Source organism: Larimichthys crocea, chromosome XVI (assembly GCF_000972845.2).
Source record: "Larimichthys crocea isolate SSNF chromosome XVI, L_crocea_2.0, whole genome shotgun sequence".
Lineage (NCBI taxonomy): Eukaryota > Metazoa > Chordata > Actinopteri > Sciaenidae > Larimichthys > Larimichthys crocea.
In genome coordinates, this window is record NC_040026.1 from 13,556,433 (window position 1) to 13,571,465 (window position 15,033).

At 38.1% G+C, this 15,033-nt stretch overlaps 1 protein-coding gene and 1 non-coding gene across 2 annotated transcripts in view; both read right to left on the bottom strand.

Moving 5' to 3' along the window:
• Positions 1 to 15,033, bottom strand: part of lingo1a (leucine rich repeat and Ig domain containing 1a) — a 128,819-nt gene that overhangs the window by 75,676 nt on the left and 38,110 nt on the right. The gene's annotated exons all lie outside the window — the stretch shown is intronic.
• LOC113747922 (U5 spliceosomal RNA) lies at positions 14,373 to 14,487 on the bottom strand. Its single transcript, XR_003463994.1, has one exon. It is a non-coding gene; the product is annotated as a U5 spliceosomal RNA (small nuclear RNA).

Sequence of the window (15,033 nt, forward strand, 5' to 3'; positions counted from 1 at the left end):
ATTTTATTTCACTTGTTAATTTTTTTTAATTGAAAGAGAAATCTTTGACTTAATAGCTTCAATAAATGACTTAAACAGTCAAAGCCAATAAAACAGTCTGGACCTTCTGTCATGGTGCAGATCTGCTTGCATTAGCTGGAATGGAATGAGTCACCCTCCAAAATATGACAAATTTGTCAGATAATTGTTTTTATTCATATTGCTTGTGCGGTGCAATGACTATGAGTATTGTAGACAGTCTCATAACTGTAGGACCTGGACACACTTCAGATAATAGTCTCAGTCTTGTAAGCAGATTGCAAGTTTCTTAGTAATTTTCCTAATGGGCGTCTGTCTCACAATAAAATGCTGAAATAGTGTCCTCACTTACTGTAATTGCAGTTTTGGGTGGCTTATGACTGCAGAGACACAATTATAATATTAAGAAAAGTTTACTGACGGGATTGAGTTGCTAAACTTTTATTCCCTTCTAAGCATATTTCTAAGGGCACTGCATCCTTTGAGCGGTCGTAAAAAGTCATTTTACTGCGTGAGGGGAGGGAAGGTCTGATTAAATAGGAGAGAAGTATTATGATGGTTTTTAATAAAGTAAACACTTTATGGACACAGTGCCCACTTCAGGATCAAATCAACAGCTGAAAGGGTCACTTTGGTTTCCATCTCACATTTTAGGAGAGTGCTGACACAGGGTCAGTGTCATGGAAATGAATGAGATGGAATCAAATCAGATGGTTCTAACTTTAAAACTACTCCTGAAGACATACAGCAGATACAAACACTTTAAAGAGCAGGCCACATTTCTCAGTGATTGATCAATAGATAGCTGCCAAAGTCAATTAGTCGATTAATCAACAACAGGGATGTTAAGGAAATGAGCTAGAAATGAAATGAATAACAAGTCTTGAGAAAATGTACAACTTATGAGAACATGACTGCACCTTTTGAAGTGTGCAGTATATCTATTGCATATCCACTAGATGCATACTCGTGCTCAGAATGTTTTGGTCTGATGACTCTCTTGACAGAAGAACCACGCAGGGTTCATGTCGACCTGTGAGCCTGCAGCGCAGTCATGAATAATAATGACAATACCAGGAGACCAAGGAGACTCATTAGAACATCCCACTATTATCGCAGGACAGGAGTTGGAATTCTGTAACTCTATGTGACTAGTTGGTAATCTGGTGCATTTACAATCTGGGGATCAAATGAATCATCCTCATGATACTGAATTTAGCCACTTTAGACTGCAGCAAGACCAACATACAACAGAAAGTAGAAACCTAACCTTGATTTGATTCCACCATGTTCATTTCCTAACAGAGAGCATGCATTTACAACCTGGAACATCTAAAGACTGACTGAAGCACGACAAATCAAACATAATGAAGTAGATTTGAGCCCTAAATTGATAATTTATTGTTGAGGCAGAGATTTTGACATCGCAAAAAGCCACAAAACACCAATTATCTGCAAAAAAATGCACTTCACCTTGAGCGTGTCTTTACATGTGTCTCATAATTCATTTTCAGCATCAGAACAGCTGCTTCTATCTGTTACATGCCCCGACTGCAGAAGAGAAATATCACCATGAAGGATGCTGCACTGCATCCAATGGCCAGATGTTACTGTGATGATTCTCAGAATACACACGGGTCCCCACCTTGAACCATCCCCGTGAAAAAAAGGTCAGCAATGTAAACAGCACATTGCTTTCTGCTGACTCAGTATCACAACTGCTATCCATCGGCGATGCCATTGGTGTCTTGTCTTGTTTGGGTTTTTTTGCCCTCTTCAGACTGATTATCACACCATTATGTTGAAAAAACAAATCAACATCAAGCCTTTGTCTTCTGTGTAAACAATCACTAATAACGCAATGGCACATTAAACCCTCCCTTCCCCTTTAATAATGATTTTATGGTGACACCAAGTCCTGAGGCAGACTTACTGTTAGTATTCCCTCACTAATGCTTAGGAAATTATTTATATTAGCACTGCAACCTGATACCATATTCACCATGTGGCACCAGTGGCAAAATAGTCAAATTCATACCCAGAGACACTTTAATTCACAAATGAATTGAAGAGTGGTCCAAGGAAGAGAAAAGGGGGAAAAAAGGCACATTCTAGAGCAGCAGATGGTGTGAAATGACTTGAGATTTTGGTGTGAATCAACTTGAGATTTATTGCATGACTAACAAAAAATGCTGCCAAAAGCACTTGAGCTTATTTCATAAGCATAAATGAGATAAAGTGCAGTGGAGTGGCATTTTAGAGGCTTGAGATTAATGGATGTAAATTTGTGATTCTGTAAGTCGTCCAGCTCCTGACTGGCTGGAGCTCAGAAGTACAAACACTCTGAATAACTTGGATAGTAAGATAATATGATGTTGACATATTTTCATGCATACAGCAATTTACTGATGTAGCTGTTGGAGACGGAGCCAGTTTCAACTCCTTTACATATATATACAGCTTGATTTTAGTTCATGTCATTCAAAGCACTGGCTTTCTGAACCAGGGGGTGCAATCCCCTTCAGAAGGGTTACAGGATAAATCCGAGGGGTCGTGAACCCCTTTTGTGGAGGGCTCCAAGTCAACAAGGATTGGAACCACTGATTTCATCTTTAAACGTATAGTTTTTTTGCCATTAGGAGGTCTCTTACATCAAAACAATAAGTTGTTGTCTTCACTGTTAAACAACCACTTCTGCTCAGACAGAGAGTGTTCACAGACAAAGTAATGTATTAAAGTTTCATTCAAATGATTTCTGACATGTCGGACATGTTTACCTAGAAGTTATAGTAACTAGAAACAGACAAAGAATGATTTTAACACTGGTGTGTACATTTGGAATAATGTAAGTACATAACTCAACAGGTCAGGCATATATGGCCAATTTAATGTTAAATATTATACCCTATAACTAAGTATAAAATGTATGTTTAAAGCCTGCACCTCAGTAAATGTTACTTCCTTCTATGTCTCAAGATGCTCGAGATCTGTGAATTTTTTAACTTTTTTAAAATCTTTTGTGCAAACACTGGAAATGAGCTTCAACATGAGGATAATGCAGTCAACCAATCAATTCCAAAAGCCCTGTTTAACCCTCTTATTGACTGCTTCAATTGAATATTCAACCAGCCTTTGAATAAGTAACCACTGCATGCTTACAATACTTAGTCACAGTCTGTGAAACTTTCCCTTCTTTTTTACATTTCAGTTGAGCCGGAAAATCCAAGTTGAAATAAATAATAAATAAAATATGATCACATCTCATACAGAGGTCCTAAGATCTGAGCACTGCAGACTTCATAGGAAACTCCCCTGAGATCCCCCCCCCCCCCCCCCCCCCCCCCCCTCGATCTCAATAGTCTTATCTGTGATGTGAAACTGATGAACTCCTGAAAGACTCTCTGGGTTTTCGCCCGTATGGATCAACTGACAGAGGCATGGGGGCCTCGGTCCATTTCTCTCTCCCTGGAAGATAAGCGCTGTCTGTCACCTTGATTGACGTATCAAAGAAGGGCAGCCTCTGCCATTTTGTGTGTGTGTGTGGGGGGGGGGGGGGGACTTGACTTCTAGAGAGGCGTTCACAGACATTCACCAGACTGGTTTCTAATATATAAAAAAAGCCAGATGGACAGACATGGATGCTTTGTTTGCAGCCATAAAGGCTGTTATGATGACGCTGAATTTTTAGTACAATAAAACCTGAGCATTGAATTGCAGACTAAAGCAAAATAAGATGGAGACAGTAAAGCTTGATGGACCGACTACAGCAGTCGGTAGTGCAGGCATGCAGTGCATGAATTTACATAAAAACAACATGATTCTGATTAGTTTAAATAAACATTTCTGTTATCTTCGATAGGCCTTTCATTCTATAAGCCACTGTAGCAGGAACTGACTGTTGGATAACCAAATAAGTTGAGTGTGAAGCTTTCAGTTTGAGCTTGGAGTTATCAGTATTAATCTGAGGTGATACCTGGGAGAAAGTTTTATCTGCAGAGGCCTGTTGACTTTAGGCACCACCAAGTAAAGAAAAGGCTGCAAACACTGACTGAGAGGCCGTCCGTCACGCAGCGAGAGGCAGACTGAGAGTTTCACAGCAAAGGACCAGGAGCAGCTTTTTCCTTTTGATACAGCAGCAGGCAGTTTGCCAAAACACCCTTATCCTCAATTCACCATTGCTCAAATGAGGCTTTGATTATTTTGCCAGAGACCAGCGAGGAATCACAAGAAGACCTTGCGCACATTTTAGAGCTAACAGGGCTCTGGGTTGCATTTCTCAGAGTTTTTCATGGATGTCTAAGCACCTGATGGATTTCCAAAAATCCTGCGGCAGGTAGTCGGTCACATTAAGCACATTCACATCACACCACTGGCAAGGAGGTTCAGCTGACAGAATTTTGACAATAAGTGTTTCAAACCTGCACCGACTTTTGTGGCGTGCTCCTGTTTGACAATACATTACATTACAGGCAACAAGCAACGACAAAAAGGCATGAGGAAAACAAGCCATATATATTGCAGACGTTGGCTTGCACAGGGTTTCATACATCAAAAGGCTGGAGGGAGCGGGCTGCCGAAAATCACACAGGCTGTTTTGCATTCACCTCTCCTGTCCTTCAAAAGCCATGCGTACGGCGACCGGACCAACTGGAGAAGCTACAGAAAAGTAATTGGAAATTCAGCCCTGTACCAGAAGCCTCCATTCATCAGACAGTTATAGGTATAGTAGCACTTTGCCCAACTACTTTTGTGTTGAGAGGATTGACAGTTTGAGTGTGGTAGAGCGAAGCCTTTTCATGTTTGGTCAGACATCGCTTTCATTCAGCAGATGCTACAGCTGGTATCATCTGATTGTTGTGCTCAGTATAAATGAATAAATAAATACCACATGTACTATATTACATTTGTATAATGTATCACTTTGTAGTATTAAACTTAAACTGATCAATTTGAAACAGGAAGTTGTACACATTCATTGCAGAGGAAGCACGTTTCTTTTCATCCACCCTCAGAGCTGAAGGTGAACAGATGTTTTAGTTTTGACCAACCAACAGACTAAAACCCAAAGGACATTGATTTGAATATTTATTTTTATATGAATCATATATTAGAAAGAAAACAACATTTACTATTTAAGTAGTTGCAGAATTAATAATTAAGAATGTTTTTTTCTTTGAATCAGATAATCAGTTAATTGACTAATTGTTTCAGCTCTAATGGACAGACAAAGATAATTCATGACAGTGAACATGAAACATAAACTTTGGGTCGGTTTTGACTGTCTGACATTTTATTTATTTATTTTTTCCATCTCATTATTATTCTTGTTTCATATCACAACATATTCCTTTGAAATATTATTTTCCAAGCTTCTTTTTTAGGTCACATTATTCAGCTGATTTTTGTTGGACAGCAATTAAGTTATATATTACTATTATGTACCAAAACAGTGATATGAATAAATGTTGAAAATCTTATTAAAGATGATCTACACTGCCATAATTGCTTTGCAAATTATGAGCTGCGTCATTACACCACTGTTTTTTCCTTTAGGGCTTGTCCCTCATTATTGTAATCAAAAATGTGTTTTTTTTTATTTAATTCTTTGGAAAAGCAGCCTCAAGGTCTCAGTCAGTGTGGGCAGCTCTCAAACGTGTTGTGATGGGGTTTGTTCACGTGTCACAATGTCTAATTAGTTCGGCTTAAAAACATCAGAATTATGTTGTACAATTTAATAGAGCTCACAACTGTTAAAACAAGTTTGTTTTGTGAGAACTGAAACAGAAAGTGTTCTACTTTGTTTGCCAGTACAAGAGCAGCCCTAAATTTCCTGTCTCCCTTACTTCCTGTCTAAAGTCTCTCCTTATTTCCTGTTTACTGATACAGCCCACGCCATCTGTGAGCCACTCTCATTAAAATCTGAAGACTGACACTCCGCTGGCATCCAGGCGGAGACATGACGGAGTGAAAAAGAGCAGACACTTTTTTATTGTCAAGACTGATTTCAAGGTGACAGCAGAGGTGTCCAGAGTTTGATTGATTGTGCTCAAATCCAATAGAGTCCAATAACACACAGCTGAGTCAAACCACCTGGATCAATACAGTTCCGAGTGACGAAGATGGATCTGTGTTTGTCTTTTCTGTGAGAGCATTATGTCATAAATCAAGTGTAGTTGATAATTACTGTACTTCAGATGCTAACCATCACACATTATGATTAGCTTGGGTGTTATGTTTATTGTTTAATATTGCCAAAGTAACTGAACATAAACCAGAGGCTAATTTTCACCTCATGTGCAACTTGTGAACACTCAACATGGAGGCCTGGCAGCAGGATGAATGGAGCACAGAAACACTTAAAATTCTAAACAGTACCACACAGTACTACAGTCACTGAATTATAAACAGTCATAATTCACAAAAGTCTTATAATTTCCATAATGGCACCTCATTGAAACGGTGCACTCTAATATTTCCATAATATGGATGACCTAATTAATTAAGCAAAACTATGAACTATGGGAAAGGGAAAACCACAGAGGGACACCATTAAAAATGCAATGGTCACTGTGTGTTTTTATCATTTTAATCTATCAATCCAATAATCCAGATCAGATACTGACCTTCTTTAAAAGATCAGGTACTGCTGTGCCATAACTAATCATCAGGACATTTTCCAATAAGCCTAAAACAGTATGTATGTTTGTAATGACTACTACTCAACCTCCTCTACCCTGTCCATGTGTTGAAGTGCCCTTTAGCATGACACTCAGCCCCAATAGACATTTTCCATGGCAGCCATTTTGTCATGAAATAACAGGATCACCTAAATTAGTATTATTGGCAACACTGATGATACCTACTATTTCATGTCAAAATGGCTGCTGCATGGACGCTGTATGGGGAAAAAAAAAGGTCTATTTGCGCCCGATGGATGGGCCTTGCATGGCATATCTGCTACCATTGGGGTGAGTATTTGAATGGGTAAAGTGCTTTGTCCGGTTACGTAGAAAAGTGTTATATAAATGCAGTTCATTTAGAACTATAGCTGCAAATGTTATCTAGCAAGCAAAATAAAGTAATTTAACTCTACTTACCCACATAACAGATGAAGGCATCAGCTATGAAACTGTATAAGTCAAATCATTAAACATTGGTAATTATAGTACATTGCACAGTCATCAGTATGTTTGAGAAACGTCTTAAACAAAAAAAAATAAATGAATTCCACAGCACATCAGACCCCAATACTGAGTGTATGGCCCCAAACAAATTCAACTACGCAGACTAATCAACATAAAAAAAAATTAAAAACTAATTATCTCAGTGTTCCCCCAAATGCAAAAACCTCTCAATCAACCTAATCTAATGCCTCATACATTCAGCTCCATTTTCGAGAACATAAACACAACCGAACGGAATCTCTTCCTCAAGCAGCTTAGCAAAAAGGCTGCACCAGATGCCCGTCTTAGATTATCATGCATACTGATAGCAACAGACTCAGCAATGCTTCAGAATGTTAATGTTCCTCAAATTAAATAATCTAAGCTTTTAGTTTTTAATTAGCAGTTAGTTTTCCTCAATTTTGAAAAGATGTCATGTCTGTAAAAGCTGTTATTGTGGCAGTCTCACACAAGTTAAAACTAACTAAAAAATAACGAAGTCTGATGGAGTCAGGCTAAAAAGAAAGGAAGTTATGAAAACATATATCTTTTCCAAATCCCTTCAGACAAGTTGATTTTGGATTATTTAGATCTGCAGTCTAAATGGACAGAGCTGTGCACATCATAATGTACCTGAAATAATTTAATGTTATTTTAGGTACAGTCACATGAATGACCACTTATGACTATTATTTAATGTGTAATCATATAAATGCAATTAATACATATTTCCTATGAACTAAATCAGGATGGGTACCAGATGTGACAGAAACCAGACTTTGCATACCTCAACAAGCTACAGGGAAAACAAGCATGTCCACCAGACCTGAACCGAAATAACATTTAGAGGACCCTGTACGCATGAATATTTAGACTATTAACTTGACGGAGAGCAAATAGAGTGCAGCTACTTTAGAGTTCTTCACTCTCCCCTGAATAGTCCTCTGCTAACATGCTAATTTAATGTTGCTGAAACACAGAAAACTACAAACTATTGTGGCTCTGTTTCTAACAGTTATTACAATACGCTCATGAGCCTTCACATTCACATCCAAAGTAATGAGTACAGAAGCTAAAACCCCAACAGTATGGCGATATATAAGTAATGGTGTTATTTCACAGTACAGTTGGCAGGCTATCTATTTATCTAGATAATGTAAATGATGATATATATATATTTAATTGTGGATGTCAGTGTTGATTGCTCTCTGTTATCCAGTTAGGAAAATGTCTTACAGTCCATTTGATAGGCTGCTGAGCAGATGAATACTTCATTCAGAGCACTTCATTGTTCAGCATAAGTGACCATTTACAGAACAAGAGGCTACCTTTGGCTTCATTCACTGAAGTTGTTCAGAAATGTGTAAGATATAATGGCTTCATGGCCATCTATTGTATTGTTGAATCGTTTGTGAACCATCAGTCCAGGTCACCACACACCCAGTAGGGTGCAGCAAGCAGTGGACCTTAGCCAGCCCATGACTATGTCACAATCAAGAGTAAACCTACTGTGACAACTCTGATTGCTTTATGGACAACCGTGTTGAAGCCTTGATTTTGGGAGTCAGAAATGACCATATTTGGACAAGAGTTGGGCTGTGGGTTTTTTTTCAGTCACAAATGTTTTCATATTATTTCCATCCATTACAATTCATGGTTTCATGTCGCTGAATCCTACTGACTGTATTAATGCTATTCAAGCACCACTATGAGGTCATTATTTGTGACTTAATTAAATTGTCTTCACAGCTATCAGATGCAGATATTCATGTTCCCACAATCCACTGCTTTTTACAGTATGGTCAAATATCTGCAAACTAACGACATTCCCATTAATCTTAGTTGTTTGTGTTACCAAAACATGTCAACATGCTAAATGCTAAAAAACTGTATTAATTTCAGAGTGACCAAGGTGAGCAATGTGTTAGTATGCTAATGTTCTTTACTTTATGGATGTAGACTCTTGATGATTCACTTGGGAAGTGTGCATTCTGTTTGTCACTTAGTAATACTTACAGACAAAATGAACCTTGGTTTATGAAACCAGAGGTTCTCAGAATAACTCCCTTCTTACTTCCTACACAGCTGAGTGGCTTTGTGAGCAGTGAGAGTGGCCTTCAATGGAACAAGATTTCAGTGAATCTTTATGCTTTGCTTAAGTGTCCTTAAACAAAAGACTAAGTCACTATGAGCAGCAGGATGCTGTTGTGTTGCTGACCTGAAACTCTGAACTTCTTTGAGGTAGGTCAAAAAGCTTCTACAGTGAGCAAGAGAGTAACTGTAGCTTCTTTAAAATAATGCTGCTTAGCCAGCAGTTAAGAATTTCAGTTGATAGGAATGTTCTTCTTTCTGAATAGACCATACAAATATTATGATAACAGTTACTCTTCATTAAATCTAGACATTACGAGAAAGAGAAGAAGAGGGTGTAAAGATGGAATGAGTTGAACCTCTTCACAGGCATTCTTCCTCCCGTCTTGTTCTCAAAGCTCAAGGGGCTCTTGTAGGGAGGGAAAAGGGATATTTTTAGCAAGTTTCACAATCTCTCCTGTAAATAATTACCCTGGTTGTTGTTGAAGCTACCAGCTCGACGGATTGGATGGGTGCACAGCGTCAGCTGTCAAAATAAAGCAAACGGGGATAGGGACAACACATCTACACAGGCCTCTTGGTCATGAGAGGACAAGGATGCTCGCCAACACCACTACAGTGTAATGGGAACAGTGGAGTGATGGAATGGAATGTGTTAAAAAGCGAGCCAGAATAATTCAAATGCACTGGGTAAGAAAATCCACAGCAACACATTGTTTGAAAGATGTGAATGGAAAGTGCAGCTTTGCACTGATCTGCTTAGGGAGCTGTTGACTAGAGGTAAATGTGTAAAAATGAACATAAAGAGCAGGATAACCCATTGCATTAAATGGACATTTGAACACCACCAACTGCTGCTTGGTGGCCAACAGTAGACAGCAGTTTTACCAGCCAGTTCCCAAATGCGAGTGTTTATGTGTGCAGCCCTCCCCATTCTTGCAACTACTCCCCCAGGCCATTGCTGTAAACAAGAATATGCTCTTAGCCAAGTTGCCTAGTTAAATAAGGATGAAAGAGAAGAAACTTCAACAAGGTCATTGAAAGTTTTGCTCTTCTCTTCTCTTGTCTAATGTACTGGAACACATGCAATGATGCACATTAATAATGATGCAATGGGTCGATTTAGGTAGGGATACCTGTGGTATTCCATTGTTTTTGTCAGTTTTGCTGTGGAAATACTGAATAAATTATAGTTTCTTCAGGGTTGCACAGCCATGACAAAACTGCACAGAACTAACTTTTTGGTAGGAATTAAAGAAATTGTTCAACCTTTTGTGAACTCCACTTATATGCTTTCTGGCATGGGCGGAGTTTGCGGGGGGGCAGTGCCCCCCCTGGTGGCTGAAATATGTAATGGCATTAAGTAAACGAAATGGCAAAAAATAAATGTTTTTGACCGTACTGTTTTTTTTTTGTTTTTTTTTTAAGTCCGAAATAAACTACAATATATTGTGACAGTAATATGAATCATATTATCTTTTGTTTTAGAATACATTTCGTTTTAAGCAGTCATATGGCGTAGTGACGTTATCTGTTTACGTCGGCTACGTGGTGGTTTCCAGCTCAGTGTCAGTCTTGCTATTTAGTAATACAGTTCAGTTGTATAGTAGTGTTATTACAGTGGTATAAGTGAATGCCAATGGATATTCGGCGTTTTTTAAGACGTCCTTCGACCAACATCCCACAAACAGCCGAGGAAGAGCCGCCAGGACCGACATATAACGCTGCACTAGGTAAGACAATTTCTTTAAATAAACGGTTAGCATCTACTGTGTACTGTATCCTGTTGCAACTACTGATTATGGTGCGCTGTTATTTGGAACTGACTAGGCCTACACAATGTCACTTCCCTTATAAAGACACAGTGTGGTCAAAACATTTTGACATTTTAATTAGGATTAGAATTAGAATTCTTTAAGTCCGACCCTGCCTATCTTGTGTGCCATCATGTGTGTGTGAGTTTGCTTATATGTGCGTATGCGCGCCCGTTCGCGTGAGAGCGCGCCCGTTTGTTGAAAGCGCTTGGCAATTTTTGCCCCCCCTGACGCAAAAGTCAAACTACGCCTATGCTTTCTGGTGGACAGTTAAATTAAGATCAATACAACTTTCATATCTGTCCATCAATATAAATACATCCTGCAACACCCAGCAGAGCCCGGCTCTGTTAAAACACCGGCACCAGCTGCAGGCTGCAGGGATGTGACAATTATAGGTTTTGATGATATGATTATAGTATAGAGGAAATATCCTGGTTTCACAGTTCACAGTTATAATGCATCATTTTATTTCACAGCACTACAGATCACATTAAATCACAAGAGCATTTTTTGTTTGTTGTTTTGCAGTTTGTTAAAAATGAAAGAAAATTGAGAATATGTTATGTTATGCCCTTTAAGGAATTCCATGCCATTTTGGTGACCTTTAAATTTATAAAAGGTTCATTTCTCCTTTTCCTGCTTCTTGCTATTGGTTTACATTCCATTGGTTAAGTGATGCATTCTTAGCAGACCATGCACTTGAGATCAGGCTCTAAAGGTAACTACTCAAGTAAAAGATGGGTGAGCACTTGCCATCTTCTTTGATTTGTACAGAATATTGCGATATTCTTTACTATAAATGCTAAGCCAACAGCCATTACATTTGTATGAAAAGTGCTATAGAAATAAAATTTGATTGATTGATTGATTGATTAGATTGTTATGGTTAGACTTATTCACTCAAGTTGAATGAGGAGGTATGTAGCAACCAATAATATAATACATGGCAAATGTAATAAAGCAAATAATGTAATAACTTGCCAATAATGTAATAATTTTTGAGCCAATAACATAATAATGTTTAGCCAATAATGTAATAAGTTATTACGTTATTAGAGTAGCGTTAAAAAAGTACAAAAATAGGACTGCATTTCTTGGAAATAAAAGATCTTGCCGTTTTTGTGCAGTTTGCTCATCAAAAATAGATACAGTGGGTGGCATAGTCGTCATATTCATTCATCAAGGGTACATACTATGCAGCACTCTCTCTTCTTAATTATGGTTGTAAGTGCAATATTACATTCAAAATGGCTAAAATGATTACGTTATCGGCAGGTATTACATTATTGGACGCTATTACATTATTAGTTGCTACATACAGTACTCCTCAATTTCAATTTTGATGGCAAGCAATACATATACAAATATATTAACAAACAGAGGGTCAGGGCATAGCTGTAATCCTGTTTGCACCCTTTGTGCTGAGTTGCTAAGCTAAAAAAATCACAGCTTATATTTAGTGGACAGACGTGAGAGTAGTATCAATATTTCCATTCATTCTAACTCTTTTGTCTAAAATATATGGGATATAATCTGTGTTATGTCTGTTTGTTGATTGTTTAGCAACATGTGTGTAACATAAATGTGATTAACAATAAAAAATCATATCTGTCTGGTAAAAGTGTACAAAATATTCTTGGAAAAAAAACATTTAATCTCACTGATAAACTTTGGAAGATGCTCAGACCTTTCAGGGCCATAAAATGGAGGACTGCGATTACAAATACACTGTCAACAGATTCTCAGGAGCCCACTCTTCTGGGAGGCCGTCCTCTGGTATTCTATTAGGACTGTTTGAAGAAGCTGACGCAATGTCTCCTCTGCTGTGATGTCACTGATGTTAACTACCTAGCTTTCATCTTTTTTCTTCCTCTTTTTTTGCGGCTTTACTGCCTTCACACAAGCTGCTGCATAGCTGCCTCATTTCTTCTCTATCTAAAGCTCTGTCTGATTCTTTGTGTGTTTGGCAATGCCTTGATTTTTTTTTTTTTACATATCCTCTGGGTCTGCATAAAAGAAAAGTAATTTGGCCAAACAACGTCAAATCCTCCTGTGACATGTACCAACCGTGAACCTAGATCAATTATGAGACGAGTAACATCAGTCACTGACTTTCAATGGCGGCTGCCAAATACTTGTCCAAGAGAGTTTTCTCAGCTTTCTGTCTAAACCTTCCCAAATCAAAGCCGGCCTCTATAAGTCTTGACACAGTCCATCTTTGCTGCACACAAAGACACATTCTTGTGGTAATTCTGTGAGATAACTGCAACAGAAAACGAACATTGTTTCTGAGAGAGTTTATTTGCATCACATTAGTCAAGTTAATAACCCTCAGGGTTTGTTTATAATTTATCCATCATACAAACCCTAACCCTAACACAATTATTGATTAGTTTTCTTTGTTGCTTAATAAATATTTATGCAACTTCAGTAACCTGAGCTGACACACTGTGCTGTACTGACACATTTATGTAATCTAAAGTTAGATCTGCTGCTGGTGCAGTTATTAAATTAGTAGACTTTGAATTAAATCTTACATATAAATAACATATTCATAGTCTGGATCTCAAACTAGATGGGAAACTTGGTGGGATTAGTTCACATTGTCCATGTTTTCTCGCTTAGCTAAATCCATCTCATTAAAAAGGGATGATGTGAACACAGACTCTACATGTACGTCTGTAATAGCTCACCAGTTTTTCACCACTTTCATACTGTACATGCTAATGAAGCAGAGAAATAGCTCAGCGTGGTAGTGTCATCGCACTTGAGATGAATTTAAAAGCTACAAATGGTTTCCTGAACATTTGTCTAATAACTTACAAAGTAATCATGAATTGGCTTCCATCTGTTAACCTCTAAGTTGTTTAAATCTAACGCTGAACACTCTGATTGACAGGTAAATGTTTAAAGATCTAAATCTTGGCCACTTCCTGCCAACGCTGGTTATCGTGCAAAGCCTGGGACAGTATATTCAGAATATTGTAATTCATTTTATTATTCATTATTGTTTTTATCAATATTTAGAATAGATAATGCTAAACGTTTTACTATGGTATATTTTGGAAGTTACATTCAAATAAATGGAGCATAAAATAGAAAGTAGCACCCAGTTGGGGGGGGTCGGTGCCTTGCTCAAGGGCACCTCGTTAGTGCCCAGGAGGTGAACTGGCACCCCTCCAGCTACCAGTCCGCCTTTCATATTTTTGGTCCATGCGGGACTTGAACCAGCCACCCTCCAGTTCCCAAGCCAAGTCCCTATGTACTGAGCTACTGCTGCCTAAACCACCAAACAGCAAAGCCTACCAAAAATAGGTTCAACTCATTGGTGTTCCTCTCCATGGAAGTCTTTAGTAAAAGGCAAAAAACTTGTACGCTATGAAGAGAAACCCAAGTAAGTTTCGTCTCTCTTATTTCTCTTATTAGCTTTGTATTTACATTTTTTGGTCTGAAACACCTCATCCGGTAAAATTTCATGACATTTTCAATATTTTCCTCTTACATTTTGAGCTACTGAACATGCTGTTGTGTTTGTGTCATGATTGAGACTGGCTCTTTCCAAACATTTTGCACATTCTGGAATTCTCTTGGTTTAATTAGCTACTTTACTTCTCTCTGCAGGGAGAACTTTATTGCTTGTTCAATTTAAATTTTAGTGCAATGAGAAAGATCTTAAAGTGAGGGTGTTAGGGGTTTCTTGGGGACTAGAATTGTGTTGCAGGGAAAACAACTAATTTCAAGTATGGTAAGTCCCAAAAACTCCATGGATCCTTAAAATCAGTCTGCAAAAGACAAGACACTAGATATGATAATAGAATTTTTTGTCTATGTTCAGCAGTATTTTCCTCTGAGTGCATTGGGAATATTCTATATTCTTTAAGCGAAAGTTCATATTAATTATGAATGAGCATATGGAATTCTCTTACCTATCAATACAACATGAA